At 38.2% G+C, this 19901-nt stretch overlaps 1 pseudogene; it reads left to right on the top strand.

Annotated features, from left to right (window-relative positions):
- Positions 1 to 18760: 18760 nt before the first annotated feature.
- LOC129562898 (large ribosomal subunit protein uL22 pseudogene) lies at positions 18761 to 19352 on the top strand (annotated as a pseudogene).
- Positions 19353 to 19901: the final 549 nt, after the last annotated feature.

Genomic DNA, 19901 nt, shown 5'->3' with positions numbered 1-19901 from the left:
ATGTACAGTGAATAAGTTCTCTGAAATATTTCAATATTTCTTCAGGTTTAGTAACATCATAAAATACATTTCAACTAAAATTCACAAATCTAAAAACCTGTTAGGCATTTTTAGGCGTTTTAAGTTGGAAATGAAGACCAGTGTTACATCGTAATATGCCAATTACAAATAGTACTTCAAATAGCAAATACTACAGTTTGTCCCAAACTTTAAAAACTATTCATGAACTCAACACTGAACTATTGATGGCTATGAGAATTGTTTCCTAGCCTTTTTGAAAATTTCAACCCATTTACGTTTAAGGTAATTATTGATAAGTACGATCCTGTAGCCATTTTCTTTATTGCTTTGGGTTCAAGTTTATACACTCTTTCTCTGTTTCCTGTCTAGAGAAGATCCTTTAGCATTTGTTGGAGAGCTGGTTTGGTGATGCTGAATTCCCTCAGCTTTTGCTTGTCTGTAAAGCTTTTGATTTCTCCTTCATATTTGAATGAGATCCTTGCTGGGTATAGTAATCTGGGCTGTAGGGTATTTTCTTTCATCACTTTAAGTATGTCTTGCCACTCCCTTCTGGCCTGAAGAGTTTCTGTTGAAAGATCAGCTGTTATCCTTATGGGAATCCCCTTATGTGTTATTTGCTGCTTTTCCCTTACTGCTTTTAATATTTGTTCTTTGTGTTTGATCTTTGTTAATTTGATTAATATGTGTCTTGGAGTATTTCGCCTTGGGTTTATCCTGTTGGGGACTCTCTGGGTTTCTTGGACTTGGGTGATTATTTCTTTCCCTATTTTAGGGAAGTTTTCAACGATTATCTCCTCAAGTATTCTCTCATGGTCTTTCTTTTTGTCTTCTTCTTCTGGGACTCCTATGATTTGAATGTTGGAGCGTTTCACATTGTCCCAGAGGTCTCTATTATTGTCCTCATTTCTTTTAATTCGTTTTTCTTTTTTCCTCTCTGTTTCATTTATTTCTACAATTCTATCTTCTAGTTCGCTTATCCTGTCTTCTGCCTCTGTTATTCTACTGTTTGTTCCCTCCAGAGTGTTTCTGATCTCATCTATTGCATTATTCATTGTATATTGACTCTTTTTTATTTCTTCTAAGTCTTTATTAAATCTTTCTTCCATCTTCTCAATCCTTTTCTCCAGGTTATTTATCTGTAACTCCATTTTGCTTTCAAGATTTTGAATCATTTTCACCATCAAAATTTGAAATTCTTTATCAGGTAAATTCCCTATATCTTCTTCTTTTGTTTGTGTTGGTGGGCAATTATCTTGTTCCTTTACTTGCTGGGTATTTCTCTGCCTCTTCATCTTGCTTATATTGCTTTGCTTGGGGTGGCCTTTCCCTCTTCTTGCGGTTTGTGGAGTTCTCTTTATTATGTAGTTTCTTCGCTGTGTGTGGGGTTGGAAGGGTGAGTAGTCCGGGTTCCCTGGTTAGGCAAGCATGTGTCAGTGTTCTCGTGGGTGGAGCTGGATTTCTTCTCTCTCCTTTAGAAGACAATGGGCTGCTTTTCTGGGAGCCTGATGTCCCCTGCCAGTATTCAGAAATTGTTTTGTGGACTTTACTCTGCGTTCAAATGTTCTTTTGATGAATTTGTGGGGGAGAAAGTGGTCTCGCCATCTTATCCCTCCGCCATCTTGTTCCTTCCTCCCCAGGACACTGGATTCTTATATTCCACTTGGTTGTGGAGTATCTCTTCCCAGCTACTCCAGCAAGGTGCAGCAGCTGTACCTTACCTTGGACGAGGGGTATCTCCTCAAGGCCGCCCCTCCTGCTTTGAATGTGGATCAGCTCCTCTAGGCCCTCCGGTGCCCAAGCAGCCACCGCCTCCTGGACGTGGTACAGCTCCTCTCGGCCACCGCCCTAACCCTGGGCGCGGGGCAGCTCCTCTCAGCCACGACTCTGCACGTGGTCGGTTGCGCCGGAGCCGGGCGTCTCTCGCGTCGCGTCTGCGCCGCCGGAGCCGGGCGTCTCTCGCGTCTGCGCCGCCGGAGCCGGGCGTCTCTCGCGTCTGCGCCGCCGGAGCCGGGCGTCTCTCGCGTCTGCGCCGCCGGAGCCGGGCGTCTCTCGCGTCTGCCCATAGCAGCACTTTTAACATAGCCAAGAGACAGAAACTATCCAACTGTCCATCAGTTGATGAGTGAATAAACAAAATATGGTATATTCATCCATGCAATGAAATTTAGCTATGAAAAGCAATGCAGTGTTGAAACTCCTGCAACATGGATAAACCTTGAAAACATTATGCTAAGTAAAATAAGCCAGATACCAAAGGCCACATATTATATGATTCCATTTGTGTGAAGTGTCCAAAATAGGCAAATCTGTAGAGACAGAAAGCAGATTATTGGTTGGCAGCAGATGAGGGAGAGGGAGAACTCCTAGTGGGCATGAGGGGGATGAAAATGTATTAGATAGTGGTAATAGTGCACAACTTTAAATATTTAAAAAGCTACTAAACTGTATGTATTAAAAGGGGGGACATTATGGTATATGAATTTTATGTTAATATTTAAAAAAAAAATTTAAAGTGAGCTGGATCATTGTCTCCTATAAATCTTGAGAATGCAGTTCTTGTTCCTCTTTGCCCTAGAACATATCTAACACATATGTCTGGCCTCAGTGTAATAAGTGTAACGGTACATGTAGCTTCATACTTCCTCAGTTTGTTTTAGAGATTATTTCACAGTGAAGTTTGAAGTTTTGAAGAAAGGCAGCAAAATGCAGGGATTTGACTGTGCATCAGCCTTATGGTTTGAGCTTTAGATTACTTGGAAAAAACAACTCCTAATATACGACATCTCAGGTCTAGGTACTTTATATTTTGTACTCCAGTTCTTACAGACATAAACTGGGTTAGCCTTTTGAAAAAGAATTTCCTTTGGAGATGTGCAAAAATGTTCAGAATAATTTTACCCAAGTCAGATGATAAATGCCTTGCAATTTCAGTTCTAGTTAAAAAAAAAATGTGTGCACGTATTTGTGTGTGTATGTACGTGCACAATAGAGAGAATTCAAATATCTTCTTGCTCCATTGGGCTTACAGTGAGACTTCAGCAAAATATTAGATCGGTGTCCCAATTCTTAATATATTTTACAGAATCTAGTCTTATGTGAAAAGAATTTTAAAGGGGATGATATTTTCATATTTCTTTATTAGTAGGTAACAAGTTATCTTTGACTCATAAAAGGTTTTCTGGTCCACAGAAAGTGAGGAATTGGGTTGGAATGAGTTAATTGATTAGACATTAAATAGGTGAGGAATTAATTGGTTGGGATCTGATAGACTTACTGGTTCTTTAACTAGTATCACTTTGTACCAAAAATATCCTTGTCTTTATGCTCTAGAATCCTCAGAATCATTTCCAGCTTTCTGCTCTGACTCAGATCAGTTAAAGTGAAGTTCAGAAATTTTATGGGCAACTTTTGTCTTTTATTGACCCATGGACCTAAAACAGTCCATGTAGGAATCAGAAATCAGAATTGTAAGAAGAGACTTGTAAGAATCTTCTGTTAAGAAATTTGAAGCCAAGGATAGCTCTCCCAGGAGATATGAGTGCTTTGGGAAATAAGCTATCGAAATAATAATTTTTCATTCTGAACTCAAAGTGAGATGCTTTATTCTTACCTTCCCATACAAAAAGTAAGCAGGAATGTTTGAATTGTAATTATATTCTCTTCTTTGCAAACTTGTGGCCTTCTTGAAACTCAATGGCTGTATACTAAGAAAAATGTTCTATACAAAAATAACCCAGACTCAACAGTTAGTATATAATCCCTGGTCCCTTTCCTTCTATACTTAAAAAAAGTCTTTTAGTGCATCTATTCATGATTTTCAAAGACATTTCCATTGACCATGAACTTGGGCAAATAAGATTCATACTTTCAGGAATCATTAAAAGGACAATATTTATCATTAGTTAGGTTCAATACAACATTGATTGTTAAAACATTTTTGAATATTTATTCAACTGATAAGATAAAATATACAACTTTTAAATTTGAATAGTATAACTTTAATAGGAATGCATGATAGACTTTAAATTAAGGTAATACTGAATAACTTAGTAGATATACATATGACAGAAGAAAGTTTAGAAAGATAGGATGAATTTTAAAGGTATAGAACCTCCTGGAGATAAACGAGTAAGATTGGGGCTGGTTTGAGTATAGTTATGCTCAGTAGCAAAAGAATGAAATAGATCTATTATTCTATTATTCTAAGACATTGTGATAATACAGAAAATAGAATTATACAAGTTCTTAATACTCAAGGAAAAACAAACCCGTCCAAGAGATAGGACAATTCGGGGCAATTGATAATCCCCTTATACTTTTCAAAGCCACTAGAGTGACTAAATAGAATAGTGATGCAAATAACTACTCTGAACACAAAAGCGTAATGAGTTAGGAGTTTGCTCTTTGTTTTGCCAGGTTTCAAACTTATTAAGGTCCTGAATCCTAAACCCTGAGGAAAAGGTGAGAATATCCCGGTAGCTCTGGGGATGATACTCATCATAATACTTACGCTGAGTTAACAAATGCAAGACATGTGAGTGGGAACACCCTCCCTTGTGACCCACATCTTTACCTGATCATGACCCTACATCTCAGATTTGTCCACAGAACCCTTTTCAACAAACAGTACTATGGTAATTCTCCTACATATGAACAAGTTCCTTTCCGAGAGTATGTGCCATAAATCCAGTTTGTTCACAAGTCCAACAAAGTTAGCCTAGGTAACCAACTAACACAATTGGCTATATAGTACTGTATTGTAATAGTTTATAATACTTTTCACACAAATAATACATAAACAGTAAACACAAAAATAAAATATTTTTAATCTTACAGTATAGTACCTCGAAAAGTACAATAGTACAGTACAACAACTGGTAAACAGGAGAGATCATTGAGTGAACAGGCAAGAAAAGTTACTCACTGAAGGAAGGAAAGGAAGTGGGAGATGGTAGAGCTGAAGGATAATCAGCAACAGAAAACAATGGGCAAGTTGTAATTCACTCACGCCTAACACTGATGGAACACATTTGCATCCCTGAAACTATGCAACTCGAAGGTTCGTATGTAGAGGATTTACTGTGTAGACAACAACTAATTTTCAGCTGGACTGGCTTCAAGAGAACAAGCTCATTCACCATAATACAGTTGTCAAGGGTGCCCAATGAGGGGTGGGGGTGGCGACTCATTAAGAAAGGAGACAGCAGGGGCAAAAGAAGGAGGAAGTCCTGGACTGCTAAAATATGCCATATTGCATAAGAACAAAGAGTTTATCAAATCTAATTGCTCTCTCTTTCATAGATAGACACATTGATGCCATTATATGGCTTCTGCAGGTGGCACAATGGTAAAGAATCTGCCTGTCAATACAAAAGATGCAAGAAACTCAGGTTTAATCCCTGGGTTGGAAAGATCCCCTGCAGGGGAAAATGGCAACCCACTCCAGTATTCTTGCCTGGCAAATCCCATGGAGAGAGGAGCCTGGCGGGCTACAGTCCATGGAGTCACAAAGAGTCAGACACAACTAGCATGCACACACACATAGCTTCTGCAAAACAATAAGTGATCTTTTTTAAAAAAAGCACACTAGACTTGAAATGAGGAGTGGGGATGATATTTCTCCTTTATCTCAACTAACCACTCTGGTTTGCCTGCCATATTCCTTTGAGTTTTTTATATGTATTCATCATATGCTTAAATTTGTGTATATTCCTGATAACAAAATCAATTTATTCTTATTTCAAAAATTCCACTGTTAGTAAAATATATAAAGAAGAAAATAAGTAAAGAACCTCCATAACACCTCTACTAGGGAGACAACCACTCTTGGTGATTTTGCATCCACTCCTCCATAGTCTTCGTGCATATTTAGTTTTATCTTTTTAACGATTACATTGTAGTCTATGTCTGAATGCATCACATTGTACTTAACCATCCCCCTTACTGATGGTCTTGGAGTTGGGGATGGTGTTATTTCATTGTGAGCAGTGCTTAGTGAACATCCTAGTCCATGTGTTTCTGTGTACTTATGCAAAAATTTCTGTAAGGGAAACCCCTAGAGGTAAAATTGCAAGAACAGAGAGTATAAACATTTAAAATTTTAATAAAAAGTGCTAAATTGACCTTCAAATATGTTGTATCAATTTTTACTCTATCAGTGTATTAGACTGCTTGTTTCTCACTTGTTTTTAAAGGGACACAAAAATGATAAGAGGAAATTATTTTAAATTAGATTCATTTGGTCTTAAACTATAGTACTTATAGAAAACAAACAAAGTCCAAAGAAAACAGTATCAGAGTTGCCAGTTGTCAGGGTAAGTAGATATCACAAATGTGGCTTGTTGGACATTTAATTGATTTTTGAGACTCCTCACCATTATCAGAATGGAAAAATAGGACAGTACTTATCTGACTTCACATTAAAGAAGTGAGATAACAGGAAAAAGTGAAAATTTCTTATTATTAGTGCTTTTTTTGGTTCATCTTTAGCCCAATATTTTGTCTCAAAGTGTGAGGGCATAGTACTGAGAATAATTTAACATAAATTAGGTTCCTAAAAGTGATAACCTATTTTCTTCATGGGATCCCTATGTTTGAAAAAACCCAAAATAAATTTGGGTGGAAAAAAATACATGCTTTTTAAAAATCACTTCTTGTTTAAACACTTACAGCTTTGCCTACCTTTATGTGATACTTATATTGCTTAATACAAAAGGAACTATAAAGAAGTATAGCTTAATAGACATCATGCTTATTAATAGCAATTACCAGTAACTACTAGCATCTCTGAGTACTAACTCAGGCACCGTGTTAAGTGCTTTACATGAATTATCTCATTTAATCCTTATTATAACCCTATGAGGTAAATATGATTATCATCTCCCAGATCCAATCCACAAATCTTTCCCCCTGATAAAATACTTGAAGCATAATCACAAATACAGGTGCTTTAGATAGTCATTTGTAATGTTGAAAAGCACCCTAAATCTCAACTTCCTCCCATGGCTCACATCTCCTCTGAAAGGGGATACTAATTGATTATACCTTTGTTTTCCTACCTTGGGTATTGTGAGGATTAAACATTAACACAAAAATAGGACATGTAATCTGTTCTGGATTTACTTGACAATGAAAGGGATTCAGAATTTTAAACATGCCAATGGATCATCTCAGCTGGAGTGAGCTGAAGAGGTTGGAACCTTGTCAGGAGGGTGGACCTGATTCTCTCCTTTAATGCCCAGGTGGGTATAACATGGCTCTGCTCTTCTAAAGTTTTCTCTGCACAGAAGAAGGTCTCAACAAGCCCTAAACAAGCAACAGGGATAGATTCTTGGTGCTCATGGATAAGCCATGAGGACATTTTACCTCACTGATGAATTTCTGTTGGACACGTGAAGGTTGCATTATGAGAGCAAAAGAGAAGGAAGCCCCAATGTATAGTAAAACCCAAACTATATTTGAAGGGAAAGGGATCTATAGAGAAAAAGAAGCTTGCAAATCTTAGTAGGTACATGCTGGGCAGAGCATGGGCAAAAACTTTTGAGATTTGTAGAAGAAAAATGGGGTTACTGAGACAAAGCAAAAGGAGAGAAATTGATTGAATGTACAAAGGGGAATTAACATTCATTCCACCTCAGTCCAAAAGTACATCATGTTTGTACTGAAATATTAATTCTGAGCAATACTTCATCTGTACCCTCGTCTGTTTGTAACAGAGGTGGTGTCCCTGGGCCATTTTGAAGTAGTCTCAGAAAATGAGCGGTTAGAGGGAAGATGATAATGAAGCAGCCTGATGTCATTTGATCAAAAGTAATGAAAGAGATGGAGAGATGGTGAGTCACCCATGTCACAAATCCTAAAGGAAAGAACATCAGGTAATACTGGCATAATCTTTGGTGTTTAAAGCAGTCCCAAATTAGACTCCATCTCCCAGACTGTCATCCTCCCTTCATCTGCACGTCAGCAGTTAATTAAACTCAGTTCCTAAATGAAATGTTAGCTGTGTCCAGTCATGATTTTATCTGAGAAGATTCAGCAAGACAAAAATATCCTAAAATGAATTTCTGGGCTTTAGGCTTCAAACTACTCTCTCTTTCTGGACCCTTCATTGTTTTCTATCAAACTGGGAATTTAATCTGGAATGTTTTCAGGATGTTCAAGTTTTTGCAAGCTCTATACCTAAAGCAGATTCACAGCTGTGCAGAGAATAACCTTTGAAGTTACCATGCTTTGCTGGTATCTCAAATACTTTTCTTTGATCTGGAGGCACCCTTTTTCCTAGGAAGCTTTCTTATGATTACTATATTTTCTGTCACCAAGTGTTTTTATTCTATAACGTCCATATTTCTTGTGAACCAAGGGTGACAAATATGCACAAATATTTTGCCAGTTGTGTTGCCTTTGGTAATATAAAGGTAAGAGAAACAGTATCACTGGAGCTATGTGATTTAAGTTCTCATTTTGATGAATTTTGATCAGATAGTAATTTTATATTTTATTTTTATTTTTATCTTGTGGTATTTCAATAAGAAATGTGGAGTCATTTGTAAACATTATGTAAAATGAGAAAGAGGCAGGAAAAAATCAGTCTCTTGATGAGCTTCATTTTTAATTTGTTATAGGACTGGGTTTCAGAAAGCTTTTTATTGAAATGTTTAATAAATAATATATGTTTAAAATCTAATGAAATAGCTACTAATAGTGCATGCGCACGTGTGTTAAGTTGCTTCAGTCATGTCTGACTCTGTGCAACCCTTTGAACTGTATTTATAAAATGTGATGGAGAAAGAGAAGAAAAGTCAAGGGGAGAAAAGAAAAAAAGAAAATTTAACAAGGGGAAGTAATAGTAGAAGTGAAAAGAACCAAAATCAAGGAAGAGCCTGAATGGAAAAGAATACCGAGGTAGATAAAAGAAATAAAAGGAGGTAAAAGGAAAAAGAGAGTAAACATGACAAGATTATTCTCTGCAGATTTTAGTCCTATGGCTGTTCCTATACTTTAAAATATCTATGTGTGCATGGTGAGTAGCTTCAGTCACGTCCAATTCTGTGCGTAGCCTGCCAGGCTCCTTTATCTGGGGGATTCTCCAGGCAAGAACACTGGAATGGGTTGCCATGCCCTCCTCCAGGGGATCGTCCCAATCCAGGGATCAAACCCATGTCTCTTATGTCTCCTGCATTGACCAATGGGTTCTTTACCACCAGCGTGACCTGGGAAGCCAATACTTCATTAAATAAATGTCTTTATTTCATGAGTACACACAATACTAAAAAAGAGTGCTCCTGAATGCTTTTCTTTCCCGTTATTTATTTTCTGCTTTTTAAAGTATCCTTATTTCTCCATGTTCTTAAATACAAGGATAATGCAGTGTGATTATTATTTCTGGCTTAAAAAAGCATTGATTGTGTAGATTTTCCTGCACTGATATTTGCTGTTAAGGTGTTCATATCTAGTCAAGGCAATGGTTTTTCCCGTGGTCATGTATGGATGTGAGAGTTGGACTGTGAAGAAAGCTGATCGCCGAAGAATCGATGCTTTTGAACTGTGGTGTTGGAGAAGACTCTTGAGAGTCCCTTATACTGCAAGGAGATCCAACCAGTCCATTCTAAAGGAGATCAATCCTGGATGTTCATTGGAGGGACTGATGCTAAAGCTGAAACTCCAATACTTTGGCCACCTCATGAGACGAGTTGACTCACTGGAAAAGACTCTGATGCTGGGAAAGGTTGGGGGCGGGAGGAGAAGGGGACGACGGAGAATGAGATGGCTGGATGGCATCACCGACTCTGTGGACATGAGTTTGAGTGTACTCCGGGAGTTGGTGATGGACAGGGAGGCCTGGCGTGCTGTGATTCATGGGGTCGCGGAGAGTCGGACACGACTGAGCGACTGAACTGAACTGAACTGAACTGAACTGAAAAGATAATTGAATTGAATAGCTTAGGGGATACTTCAGCTCCCACCATTGAAAGTTGCTAAAGATATTGAATAAATGAATAAACTGTCTACAAAAGCCATTTCTGTATTAAAGTCAAATTACTCTCTGAAAAACTGCTATCTAATTAACCAGTCCATTCTAAAGGAGATCAATCCTGGGTGTTCATTGGAAGGACTGATGCTGAAGCTGAAACTGCAATACTTTGGCCACCTCATGCGACGAGTTGACTCACTGGAAAAGACTCTGATGCTAGGAAAGGTTGGGGGCGGGAGAAGGGGATGACCGAGAATGAGATGGCTGGATGGCATCACCGACTCTATGGACATGAGTTTGAGTGAACTCCGGGAGTTGGTGATGGACAGGGAGGCCTGGCGTGCTGTGATTGATGGGGTCGCGGAAAGTCGGACACGACTGAGAGACTGAACTGAACTGAGCTGAACTGAATTCTTCCAGAGGGCAATGAATACATTTGAGGTTGGAATCTGTAGCACTGCATTAAGACAATGTATAATAATAAAACGTCACTAATCTTGATACAAACACTTTTAGCATAGTTTTTGTCTTGAATTCAGCTTTACTACCAGGATCACCTGGTCACAGTAATTATAAATGCTATGCTATCAGTTAGAACTCAGTCTACTGCATTCTTGTCTATCTGGGCAATTGTTTTTGGTCTCCTGCACACCTTGAGCATACACATCGGCTACAGTGTGTACAGATAGACGCGTAGTAGAACCGTCTGACACAGCATGCAGAACAAAACAAGTATTGGCACTGGGATTTGGATCAAATTTAAGTTGCCTTTTCAAGGTTTCCTCCTTGTTAAATGGTAGCCTTCTGAATTCTGGCCAGCTACTTGCAACACTGGGCACTGAGGCTAACCCATGCTCAGGCTTAAAAAGTTCCACTCATCTTGTTCACTACCTGTGTGTTGGCACCTTGTGTTAGATTTCAACAACAGAAGTAGCTAAGGTTCAAGCCAATTGGCTACATGACTTTGAAAGTCAATTGTAGAGAAAGGTGAAGCCAAATACAGCCTTCTCTGTAGAGAAGAGCCAAGAAGATTCTAAATATATTTGAGGATCTCAAGAGAAACAGCTGCAAATAGGAACACTACTTAGTCACTGGGAATGGCTGACACTTTATATGTACTCAGCTCCTTTTCTCTGTGGAGCAGAAAACAAGACACTTAGAAATGTGCAACCGCCCTGTTCCTCAGTACCAGGGCACCTTTCATCTATTTCTGGTGACTTTTATTTTCTTTTGTTGTTGGATCCCTCTACACAATTGCAAGCATATAGCAGACAAGCACAATGGAAAACAGTGGCTGGACGCTTCCTCCTCAAATGCAGACAGTATCTGCCTGGCTGGCACAGCTTAATTCAGCCATTAACCCACTTTTATATGCTCTTCTATATGCTAATGGTGCAAACAAACTCTTAAGAACTTAAAGGAGAAGTCGTTTTTCAAATTTCATTTTCTGGTCCAAGATGTTTTGGTGAGTCGCTCTGAAAATGCTAAGTAAAAAGCAGAAAGAAAGGCCTTCCAAAGAGTTGTAAACATCCCCAGGGCCTCTTTCAGAGTAAACCACATGTGTAACCTTTGTCAGAGTGCAATACTGCCACTCATAAAGCAACCCCATCAGATGAAATATATGAGTATATTTTGAGCAATTTTTTGATGGGGCTAGGAGATCCCTCTGGATTGCGGGAATGTTCAAATCACAAGCAAGCAGCCCTTTCTAGGGTCCTAGAGTGAGTGCAGGTGCCCTAACCCTCTGTCTTTACAAGTTCATCCTTTACTCTCCGACTTCTCTGAGGCTTCCCTGATAGCTCAGCTGGTAAAGAATCCACCTGCCATGCAGGAGACCCCTGTTTGACTGCTGGGTCCAGAAGATCGCTGGAGAAGGGATAGGCTACCCACTCCAGTATTCTTGGGCTTTCCTGGTGGCTCAGCCAGTAAAGAATCCGCCTGCAATGTGGGAGACCTGGGTTTGATCCCTGGGTTGGGAAGATCCCCTGGAGAAGGGACGGCTACCCACTCCAGTATTCTGGCCTGGAGAATTCCATGGACTGTGTAGTCCATGGGGTCGCAAATAGTCGGACATGACTGAGTGACTTTCACTTTCACTTTCTCTGAGGCAGCTGCAGTGGTTCCCTCTCTGGTCATCCTGCCTTTACCAAATTCCCCAGTTAATTCATTCTCTGCACAGTTACAGCATAGTCTCCTTAAGGCAGCCATGACAGAACTGGGCACTCTTTGGTTGAAAGCTTCAGTGGTTGCCCATCCCCTGGAGAAGGAATGGGCATAAGACTTTCTCCTAGTTTTCTTACCTTCTCCCACAGTTTTCTTACATGCTCTCGAAAAACTGGACAAAGCACGTGATGTTTTCTGGACATGCCCTGTGCTTCCTACTGACAAGTTTCTCCTGGGATACCCACCCTTCACCAACTGCCCCGCACTTCTCCTCTGTTGAGAATACCTGTGAATGTAACCTTCTTTGGAAATAGGGTCTTCACAGATGATCAGTTTAAATTAAGATGAGGTCATGAGGGTGTGTCCTAAACCAAAATGACTATTTTCCTTATAAAAAAGGAAGTATGGATACAGACACAGATGGGTATGGGGGAAGACAATGTGAAGATGGAAAGATGTCAACAGAGGCAGAGACTGGATTGATGCAGCCACGAGCCAAGCAACACCAAGGATTGCTGGCCACCACCAGAAGCTAGGAAGAGGCAAGGAAGGATTCTATCCCAGGTTTCAGAGGCAGCATGAGTCTGCCAACAGCTTAATTTTTGATAACTAGTCTCCAGAACTATGAGAAATAAATTTATGCTATTTTATTTTTTTGGCCATGCTGCTTACAGGATCTAGTTCCCCACTTTGGGATTGAACCCACTCCCTTGGCCATGAAAGTGTGAAGTCCTAACCATTGGACCACCAGGGAATTCCCAAATTTTTGCTGTTTTAAAATGCTCGGTTTGTGGTACTTTATTACAGCAGTAGCAGGAAGCCAATACATTTATCCTTCCAAGCCCAGTTCACAGGCTATTTACTTCATTAGACCTTCGTTGACTTCAATCTCTCAAAATAATCTCTTGTGCTCTCCTGCAGCCTCATAATATTATTTTAAGAGCATGTCTCTGTCTATATTTTCTGTATTAAATTGTGAGCTCCCTGAAATAACACTTTATCCATTTATTCACTGAATTTTGTGTCTCCACCAGGGACTCCATGTCTACATTGGGAAAGTTTCCCTTAGATGTTTATTGAACTAAGTGGAATGGAATCTATGTTTTTAAAGATAACAATGACAAACAACTTATAAGAAGCTATTTTTAGATAATGTTTTATTATCACCTGTTAACTCTTTCTGGAAGAGCTCTTGGAAAAAAAATACAATGGAAAAATGAGGAATAGATAGTAACAGGCAATTCTCAGGATAAAATACAAAAAAATATTAAAAACTTGGAAAGATATCACATTACTCCTAATTAAAGGATTACCAGTTAAAACAAGTTACTGTTTTCCACCAATCAGATAAGTAAAAGACCCAAGTTTGATAATATACTATGTTGACATGGATTTAACAAGACCTGAATTCTCATACATGATTAGTGAAGCTACAAATTAGTACAATTTTTGAGAGTAATTTGAACAAATTACTGTTCATAAATAAAATAGGTTATTAAGTAGTCCAGAGTAAGAATGGAATAGAACTACATGAGATGGTAGGAAATGAACTCTAATACATATTATCATGAGAAAGTAAATAAAAATATACCATGCTAAATATAGGGTGCTTCTATTTCTCTATAAGAATGTATATTGTTGTTGTACAGTCACTAAGTATTGTCCAACTCTTTGCAACCCCGTGGAATGTAGCATGCCAGGCTTCTCTGTCCTTAATCGCCTGCAGTTTGCTCAATCTCATGTCCACTGAGTCAGTGATGCTATCCAACCATCTCATAAGAATGTATAGATACATACGTATGCTTATGTATCATCTGATGATTTTTGTAATGGTATGTAAGAAACCAACAATTGTAGTTGTCTTTGGGAAAAAAGACTGGAAGTCTCAGAGGAAAATCACTATATTCCTTTGGTACTATTATAAGTTTTATTAGTATAATTATTTTCAATTTTAAACATTTTCTTAGAAATACTCTAGAGTATGAAATATATACATAAAATACCTCAGAATTAAAACTTTTTTCTCTGGGCACAAGTTAAAATTTTTTTAAAAATAAATATGTACATAAAATACTATTTGGTGATATCAGACTCATTTTGCTTATGATTCATCTAATATGATTTAATTAACTTTAACTTTATACTTGTTAAAATTTATAATTTGGAAGTGCACGTAAGTACTTATTTTAGAATCAGACATTCAAAATGTTTCACAATTTTATTACAAAAACAAAACATAATTACTAAAAAAATTAGAAAATAAAGACAAAAATAAATATTCTTATTTCTACCAGCCAAACATCAAGGTAACAATTTGATGAGTATCTATCCGGAATTTATTCTATACTAAAATATATTTTGAACTGTGGTATTGGAGAAGACTCTTGACAGTTCCTTGGACTGCAAGGCGATCCAACCAGTCCATCCTAAAGGAGATCAGTCTCGGGTGTTCATTGGAAGGACTGATGTTGAAGCTGAAACTCCAATATTTTGGCCACCTGATGCAAAGAGCTGACTCATTTGAAAAGACCCTGATGCTGGGAAAGATTGAGGACAGGAGGAGAAGGGGAAGACAGAAGATGAGATGATTGGATGGCATCACTGACTCAATGGACATGGGTTTGGGTGGGCTCTGGGAGTTGGTGATGGACAGGGAGGCCTGGCGTGCTGTGGTTCATGGGGTCGCAAAGACTTGGACACGACTGAGTGACTGAACTGAACTGAACTGAAAATATAGAGAGAGAATGGACTTATACATGATTACATGTCTTAGGACAGGCTCATGTATTGTACCAACAATGTATTACAGTGTATGATGTACATCCTGGGTCCATATTCCACCAACTGAAGATAATAAATACTTCTCAGTTGAATAAATAATACTGAACAAGCATTTACTGAGCATTTGTTTTGTGCCAAGTATTGTGTTACATTCTGAGGCTACAAAGATTAGACTGACACAGTTCCTGGCCTGAAAGACCTTGCAGTGAGACACAGGAGTCAGATATAAACAAGATCATTTTTTCCACTTTGGATCTTTTCCAAGGTTTGTATTTATCTCATGGATGAAAAAAGAAGAGGCAATATTTACAAATCAAATATAAGTAATAATCTGTTTTTCCCTAACATTTTAAGAAATAAATGAGTAAATGGGACCGAATCAAACTTAAAATTAAAATTTAACTTAATTAAAATTAAACTGAACAGCAGAGACAGTATTGACAAAATGATGACAACCAACTGAATGGGAGAAAATATTTGCAAATGATATGACTGATAAGGGGTTAATATCCAACATTTATAAACATCTCATACAACTCAGCATCAAAAAAAAAAAGTCCAATTAAAATGTGGGCAGAAGAAATGAATAGATATTTTTCAAAGAGGATATGCAGATGGCCAATAGGCACATGAAAAGATGTTCAACACTGATGATCATCAGGGAAATGCAAATCAAAGCCACAATGAGATATCACCTCACACCTTTTAGAATGGCTATCATCAAAAAGACCGCAAATAACAAATGTTGGCCAGAATGTGGAACAAAGGGAACCTTCGTACCCTGTTGGTGAGTATGTAAATTGGTACAGCCACTACGGAGAACAGTATGGAGGGTTCTCAAAAAAAAAAAAACCACCTAAAAATAGAGTTACCATATGACCCAGCAGTTCCACTCTCCAGTATATATCCAAAAAACCAAAACCACTAATTCCTAAAGATACATGTACCTCAAGTTCATAGCAGCATTATTTACAATTGTCAAGATGTGGAAGCAACCTAAGTGTCCATCAACAGATGAATGGATAAAGAAGATGTGGTACTAAATAGAATGGAATACCACTCAGCCATAAAAAAGAATTAAAATTTTGCTATTCAAGGCAACATGGATCAACTTGGACATTATGCTAAGTGAAACAAGACAGAGAAAACCAAATATTGCATGATATCACTTATATGTGAAATGTCAAATCACAACAAACTAGTGACTATAGCCAAAAAGAAGCAGACTAACAGATAAAGAGAACAAATTAGTGGTTACAAGTGGGGAGAGAGATGGGGAAAGGGGATGAGGGAATTGAAAGGTATAAACTATTAGGTATAAAATAAGCTACAAGTATATATTGAATAACGTGAGGAATATAGCCAATATTTTATACAACTATAAATGGAGTATAACCTTTAAATTATGAATCACTATATTGTACACCTGTAACATATAATATTATAAAGCAACTATATATCAATAAAAAATAAATAAAAGCAGAAATAACTTTACTGTTAAAGTAAGAAAAAAAGAAATGAGTGAAACACCAAATTGTAGAACACCGCCTTTTGCTTGTATTCATAACATATTTTATTTATTATGCTATTTATTTCATGTGTATGTATTAGATATACCTCTAATACTGATTATATCAGAAGAGAGGTATTGTCTGCAATGGGGCAGAGTGGGAAACTTTCTTATTTATTTTCAATTTGCTTTTCTTGTTGAATTTTTATATGAAAATATTTTATTTGATAGTTTTAAATAAAAATATCTGTAAATAATCTCCTTTATTTCAAGAACAGGAGTGTATTTTCTTAGAGTCCTTTTAAATCATAAGGTAAGTTCTTTAAGAGACTTAACTGATTTTGAAATTCATAAAATCAATAAATTTAAACAAGTTTGCCCTGTTCCCAATACCTAGCACAGTAAGCGTGCTTGTGGTGATTAAAATATTTCTGCAAGACAAAGTAGGTGTTAGAAGAAGAAGAAGGTTTGGCATACATTTCCAATAGTTTTGTAAAAGGTGTTCTCTCAAACTGGTCCCTTCAATCCTGTAGTTTCTTTGTGGACTTTATCCTATTCCAGGTTTTGTCTTTAGATCAACCAGAGCCCATGTCCTTCCTAAGGAGCACAAATTAGAGGCGAAGCTGCAATCCACCTGATAGTGTAGACATACTAAGAAAGAAGTCTCAATAGAATGGTTAGATAGGAAGTTAGGCATGAGCAACAAGAGGTGACCTAGCCAAAAAGGATGCAAGCTGATCTTTAAACCCCACCCCAGACACACCCAGGAGAGCTCACAGATATGCTACAAAAATAACCACAGAGACCTTTTCAACTCCTGCACATGTGCCCTAGGGACACAGTGAATGCAGACTAACCACAGGGGCTTCTCCAACTGGCACATGTGCTCCTGATGCACAGTCATGTCCTCTAGTAACCTTAGGCAGCTAGGAGCCCATTAAGGTTTTATAAATATTCTATATATACATAACATCTGATTATAACAGACTAAATTATGGGAAAGACATGTGCAATAGAGCCTGTTCCTATGTACCTTGCAACTGTCAATTGGCCTTGAGGGTATGCCTATTTGCATTCCTTTTTCTGATTGGTGGTGGATACAAGCCCTATTTTGCACATGGCAAAAGCAAGAGGAGGAGCTGGGACATATAAAAAGGGAAGCCAAGAGTGACTGTTGCCACTTCTCTGGGGTCAGCCTGCTCACACATCTTGGGAGTGTACTATCTATTTAATAAAAGATCTGTCTGCTTGAGCTGTAACTGAGCTGTAACCAGTCTGTTGTTTTGAATCCTTGCTATGATGGGACAGGAGCTGAGAAATCCTGCCTGAGATGTAATTAGTCCATCATTCCAAATCTTTGTTATGACAAAACAAGAACCAAGGTAGAGAAATAAACCCACCTGACAGGATCATACAAAATTATTATACTGTCATCTGCATGAGCCTGTCATACTGTCCTTGTAACCCATATTTTTACAGGCTAATGGTGGATACATCAAACCCTCAATATAAGTAGGACACCAGAATAGTGAATGCAATCCAAGAATCAGTAATAATGATGATAATGAAGAATCTACCTGCAATGTGGGAAACCTGGGTTCAATCCCTGGGATGGAAAGATCCTCTGGAGAAGGGAATAGCTACACATTCTAGTGTTCTGGCCTAGAGAATTCCATGGACTGTACAGTCCACGGGGTTGCAAAGAGTTGGACATGACTGAGCGACTTTCACTTTCAATGATAATAGCAATATTGCTTACATGCAAAAAATATTGTGGGTGACAGAATAAAACAACTATAAGGTAGCTAATAGGGGTGAAAAAAAGCTATAGTTTTTCCAGGAGTCATGTATGGATGTGAAAGTTGGACTACAAAGAAAGCTGAGCACCAAAGAATTGATGCTTTTGAACTGTGGTGTTGAAGAAGACTCTTGAGAGTCCCTTGGACTGCAGGGAGATCAAACCGGTAAATCCTAAAGGATATCAGTCCTGAATATTCATTGGAAGGACTGATGCTGAAGGTGAAACTCCAACACTTTGGCCACCTGATGTGAAGAACTGACTCATTGGAAAAGACCTGATGCTGGGAAAGATTGAAGGCAGGAGGATAAGAGGACAACAGAGGATGAGATGGTTGGATGGCATCACCAAGTCTATGGACATGAGTTGACCAAGCTCTGGGAGTTGGCGATGGACAGGGAAGCCCAGTGTGCTGTAGTCCATGGGGTCGCAAAGAGTTGGACATGACTGAGCAACTGAACTGAATAGGAGTGAAAAGACTGCTTTTCCGGTAAGCGGCCTAAGGTGAACCATAAAAATGGTGTGCTATTCACTTGACCCAGAAAATCCCACAAAATCATGCAAATCAAGAAGTTCAAATCTTCATGTTCACTTTAAGAACACTCGTGAAACTGCCCAGGCCATAAAGGATATGAATATCCAAAAAGCCACCAAGTATCTGAAGGATGTCACTTTAAAGAAGCAATGCGTGCCATTCCGTTGTTACAACGGTGGAGTTGGTGGGTGTGCACAGGCCAAACAATGGGGCTGGACGCAGGGTCGGTGGCCCAAAAAGAGTGCTGAATTTTTACTGCACATGCTCAGAAATCCAGAGAGTAACGCTGAACTGAAGGGCTTAGATGTAGATTCTCTGGTCATTGAGCACATCCAAGTGAACAAAGCCCCCAAGATGCAGCGCAGGACTTACAGAGCTCACGGTTAGATCAACCCCTACATGAGCTCTCCCTGCCACACTGAGATGATCCTTCCTGAAAAAGAACAGATTGTTCCTAAACCAGAAGAGGAGGTTGCACAGAAGAAAAAGATATCTCAGAAGAAACTGAAGAAACAAAAACTTATGGCCCGGGAATAAATGCCGCAAAAAATAAATGCAAATAAAAGTAAAAAAAAAAAAAAGGAGTGAAAAGATTGAGTGCTGAAAGAGCAAATTAACAAAGGATTTTTTTAAATGTTTTAGCATTATAACAGAAACAGTACTGATAGACAAAGCATGAGGTGTTTCATGGTGACAGAACCTGGAGAGATGATAGTATTTTCCCTTCACACTTCACATAGTCTCTAGTTTTGCTTTGTTTTTGCATTTTTTTTATTATGGTAAGACATACATTATGTAAAATTTACCATTAACTGTATAAGTGGCATTAACTATATTCACAATATTGTGTAATTATCAACACTATCCATTTCCAGAACTTTTTCATTATCCGAAACATTAACTGTGTACTCATTAAATTCTCCCCATTCATACTCCCCTCAGCCCCTGGAAACTTATAGTCTACTTTCTCTATGAGCTTGGCTATTCTAGGAAACTCATATAATTGGAATTATACAATACTTTTCCTTTTGTGTCTGGCTTATTTCACTTAGCATAATGTCTTTGAGATTCATTCATATTGTTTCCATGTGTCAGAACTTTATTCCATTTTTAAGGCTGAATA

The sequence above is a fragment of the Moschus berezovskii genome, chromosome 9, assembly GCF_049115385.1.
Source record: "Moschus berezovskii isolate FMDL1 chromosome 9, NW_MosBer_1.0, whole genome shotgun sequence".
NCBI classification, from domain to species: Eukaryota; Metazoa; Chordata; class Mammalia; order Artiodactyla; family Moschidae; genus Moschus; species Moschus berezovskii.
This window is presented reverse-complemented; position numbering and strand designations above follow the sequence as displayed.